Source organism: Arachis stenosperma, chromosome 7 (assembly GCF_014773155.1).
Source record: "Arachis stenosperma cultivar V10309 chromosome 7, arast.V10309.gnm1.PFL2, whole genome shotgun sequence".
Classification (NCBI taxonomy): Eukaryota; Viridiplantae; Streptophyta; class Magnoliopsida; order Fabales; family Fabaceae; genus Arachis; species Arachis stenosperma.
In genome coordinates, this window is record NC_080383.1 from 46738168 (window position 1) to 46743175 (window position 5008).

At 42.0% G+C, this 5008-nt stretch overlaps 1 non-coding gene across 1 annotated transcript; it reads right to left on the minus strand.

Moving 5' to 3' along the window:
• Nucleotides 1-394: 394 nt before the first annotated feature.
• LOC130942286 (small nucleolar RNA R71) lies at nucleotides 395-498 on the minus strand. The gene has a single exon (XR_009070862.1). It is a non-coding gene; the product is annotated as a small nucleolar RNA R71 (small nucleolar RNA).
• Nucleotides 499-5008: the final 4510 nt, after the last annotated feature.

Consider the following 5008-nt stretch of genomic DNA (forward strand, 5'->3'; position numbering starts at 1 on the left):
AGCCGAACCCAACAACAGTAATGCAAGGAGAATGCTAGGTGATTTCACTAAACCAACGTCCAAATTTGATGGAAGAAGCATCTCCATTCCGGCCATTGGAGCAAACAATTTTGAGCTGAAACCTCAATTAATTGCTCTAATGCAACAGAACTGCAATTTTCATGGACTTCCATCTGAAGATCCTTACCAGTTTTTAACTGAGTTCTTGCAGATTTGTAAGACTGTAAAGACGAATGGAGTAGATCCTGAAGTCTACAGGCTCTTGCTTTTCCCTTTTGCTGTAAGAGACAGAGCTAGAACATGGTTGGACTCACAACCTAAAGATAGCCTGGACTCCTGGGATAAGCTGGTCACGGCCTTCTTGGATAAATTCTTTCCTCCTCAAAAGCTGAGCAAGCTTAGAGTAGATGTTCAAACCTTCAAGCAAAAAGATGGTGAATCCCTCTATGAAGCTTGGGAAAGATACAAGCAGATGACCAAAAAGTGTCCTTCTGACATGTTTTCAGAATGGACCATATTAGATATATTCTATTATGGTCTATCTGAGTTTTCCAAAATGTCATTAGACCATTCTGCAGGTGGATCCATTCACTTAAAGAAAACGCCTGCAGAAGCTCAAGAACTTATTGACATGGTTGTAAATAACCAATTCATGTACACTTCTGAGAGGAATTCCGTGAATAATGGGACGCCTCAGAGGAAGGGAGTTCTTGAAATTGATGCTCTGAATGCCATATTGGCTTAGAACAAAGTGTTGACTCAGCAAGTCAACATGATTTCTCAAAGTCTAAATGGATGGCAAAATGCATCCAACAGTACTAAAGAGGCAGCTTCTGAAGAAGCTTATGATCCTGAGAACCCTGTAATAGCAGAGGTAAATTACATAGGTGAACCTTATGGAAACACCTATAATTCATCATCGAGAAATCATCCAAATTTCTCATGGAAGGATCAATAAAAGCCTCAACAAGGCTTTAATAATGGTGGAAGAAACAGGCTAAGCAATAACAAGCCTTTTCCATCATCTTCTCAGCAACAGACAGAGAATTCTGAGCAGAGCCCCTCTAATTTAGCAAATTTAGTCTCTGATATGTCTAAGGCCACTTTAAGTTTCATGAGTGAAACAAGGTCCTTCATCAGAAATTTGGAGGCACAAGTGGGCCAGCTGAGTAAGAAAGTCACTAAAACTCCTCCCAGTACTCTCCCAAGCAATACAGAAGAGAATCCAAGAGAAGAGTGCAAGGCCATTGATGTAATCAATATGGCCGAATGCACAAGGGAGAAGAAGGATGAAAATCCTAGTGAGGAAGACCTCCTGGGACGTCTCTCAAACAAGAAGGAGTTCCCTATTGAGGACCTAAAGGAATCTGAGGCTCATATAGAGACCATAGAAATTCCATTAAATCTCCTTCTGCCATTCATGAGCTCTGAAGATTATTCTTCCTCTGAAGAAGATGAAGATGTAACTGGAGAGCAAGTTGCTCAATATCTAGGAGCCATCATGAAGCTGAATGCCAAGTTGTTTGGTAATGAGACTTAGGAAGGTGAACCTCCCTTGCTCATTAGTGAACTAGATACATGGGTTTAGAAAACTTTACCTCAAAAGAGACAAGATCCTGGTAAATTCTTAATACCATGTACCATAGGCACCATGACCTTTAACAAGGCTCTGTGTGACCTGGGGTCAGGCATAAATCTTATGCCACTCTATGTAATGGAGAAACTGGAGATCATTGAGGTACAACCTGCCTTATTCTCATTACAATTGGCAGACAAGTCAGTAAGACAAGCTTATGGAATAGTAGAGGACGTGTTGGTAAAGGTTGAAGGCCTTTACATCCCTGTTGATTTCATAATCTTAGACACTAGAAAGGAAGAAGATGAATGCATCATCCTTGGAAGACCTTTCCTAGCCACAGCAGAAGCTGTGATAGATGTTAACAGAGGAGAATTAGTCCTTCAATTGAATGGGAACTACCTTGTGTTTAAGGCACACGGCTATCCTTCTGTAACAAGGGAGAGTAAGCATGCAGAGCTTCTCTCAATACAGAGTCAGACAAAGCCCCCACAATCAAACTCTAAGTTTGGTGTTGGGAGGCCACAACCAAACTTTAAGTTTGGTGTTGAACCCCCATATCCAAACTCTAAGTTTGATGTTGGGAGTCCACAACATTGACCTGACCACCTTTGTGGCTCCATGAGAGCCCACTGTCAAGCTATTGACATTAAAGAAGCGCTTGTTGGGAGGCAACCCAATTTTTATTTATCTAATTTTATTTTTATTTAATTGTTATTTTGTGTTTTAGTAGGTTCATGATCATGTGGAGTCACGAAAAAATTATTAAAATTAAAAATAGAATAAAAAATAGCAGAAGAAAAATCACACCTTGGAGGAAGGACTTACTGGCGATTAAACGCCAGTAAGGTGCATCTGGCTGGCGTTCAACGCCAGAACAGAGCATGGATCTGGCGCTGAACGCTAGAAACAAGCAACATCCTGGCGTTTGAATGCCAGGAATATGCCCTGAGGAAAGCTGGCGCTGAACGCCAGTAACAAGCATGGAACTGGCGTTCAACGCCAGAAACATGTTGCACATGGGCGTTAAATGCCCAGAACGTGCACCACTTCGGCGTTTAAACACTAGAATAGTATGCTAAGGCATTTTACATGCCTAATTGGTGCAGGGATGTAAATCCTTGACACCTCAGGATCTGTGGACCCCACAGGATCTTCACCTAACATATTTCCACCTTACCTCCTAATTAATCCTATAACACACTTTCCCAAAAGCCCTTCACCAATCACCTCAACCTCTCTTCCCAATTACCCCCTTCACCACTCACATCCATCCACTCTTCCCCATAAACCCCACCTTCCTTCAAAATTCAAAAATCTTTCCCACCCAAACCCACCCTAAATGGCCGAACCTACCCTCTCCCCCCTCCCTATATATACCCCTCCATTCTACTTCATTTTCACACAACACAACCCCCTCTTCTATACCTTGGCCGAATCCTACACCTCCCCTTCTCCTCCATATTTTCTTCTTCTTCTTCTCTTCTTTCTTCTCTTGCTCGAGGGCGAGCAATATTTTAAGTTTGGTGTGGTTGGTGCACGAAATTGTGATCAATACTTTTTAATACACGAAATAATCCCTAGTAATGGCTCCAAAGACTTGGTGCTCAATACCATGGCATAAACACAACTTCGCACAACTAACCAGCAAGTGCACTGGGTCGTCCAAGTAATAAACCTTACGCGAGTAAGGGTCGATCCCACGGAGATTGTTGGTATGAAGCAAGCTATGGTCACCTTGTAAATCTCAGTCAGGCAGACTCAAATGGGTATAGTGATAAACGAATAAAGCATAAAGATAAAGATAGAGGTACTTATGTATATCATTGGTGAGAGCTTCAGACAAGCGAATGAAGATGCCTTCCCTTCCGTCTCTCTGCTTTCCTACTGTCTTCATCCAATCCTTCTTACTCCTTTCCATGGCAAGCTCATGTAGGGTTTCACCGTTGTCAGTGGCTACCTCCCATCCTCTCAGTGAAAATGTTCCCATGCTCTGTCACAGCATATGGCTAATCAGCTTCGGTTCTCGGTCAGGCCGGAATAAAATCCATTGATCCTTTTGCGTCTGTCACTAATGCCCCGCCTGCTAGGAGTTGAAGCACGTCACAGTCATTCAATCATTGAATCCTACTCAGAATACCACAGACAAGGTTAGACCTTCCGGATTCTCTTGAATGCCGCCATCAGTTCTTGCCTATACCACGAAGACTCTGATCTCACGGAATGGCTGGCTCGTTTGTCAGGCGAGCACTCGGTTGTCAGGCGATCAACCATGCATCGTGTTATCAGGAATCCAAGAGATATTCACTAGAGCTTTGATTGCTTGTAGAACAAGAGTGGTTGTCAGTCACTTTGTTCATGAGTGAGAATGATGATGAGTGTCACGGATCATCACATTCATCAAGTTGAAGAACAAGTGATATCTTGGACAAAGAACAAGCGGAATTGAATAGAAGAACAATAGTAATTGCATTAATACTCGAGGTACAGCAGAGCTCCACACCTTAATCTATGGTGTGTAGAAACTCCACCGTTGAAAATACATAAGAACAAGGTCTAGGCATGGCCGTGAGGCCAGCCTCCCAATGATCTAAGATAGCATAAAACTCAAAGATAGCTACCAAGATGAAAATACAATAGTAAAAGGTCCTACTTATAGAAAACTAGTAGCCTAGGGTGTACAGAGATGAGTAAATGACATAAAAATCCACTTCCGGGCCCACTTGGTGTGTGCTTGGGCTGAGAAAATGAAGCATTTTCGTGTAGAGACTCCTCTTGGAGTTAAACGCCAGCTTTGGTGCCAGTTTGGGCGTTTAACTCCCATTTTGGTGCCAGTTCCGGCGTTTAACGCTGGAATTTCTTGAGGTGACTTTGAACGCCGGTTTGGGCCATCAAATCTTGGGCAAAGTATGGACTATCATATATTGCTGGAAAGCCCAGGATGTCTACTTTCCAACGCCGTTGAGAGCGCGCCAATTGGGCTTCTATAGCTCCAGAAAATCCACTTCGAGTGCAGGGAGGTCAGAATCCAACAGCATCTGCAGTCCTTTTGAGTCTCTGGATCAGATTTTTACTCAGATCCCTCAATTTCAGCCAGAAAATACCTGAAATCACAGAAAAAAACACAAACTCATAGTAAAGTCCAGAAAAGTGAATTTTAACTAAAAACTAATAAAAATATACTAAAAACTAACTAGATCATACTAAAAACATACTAAAAACAATGCCAAAAAGCGTACAAATTATCCGCTCATCACAACACCAAACTTAAATTGTTGCTTGTCCCCAAGCAACTGAAGATCAAATAAGATAAAAAGAAGAGAATATGCAATGAACTCCAAAAACATCTATGAAGATCAGTATTAATTAGATGAGCGGGGCTTTTAGCTTTTTGCCTCTAAATAGTTTTGGCATCTCACTCTATCCTTTGGA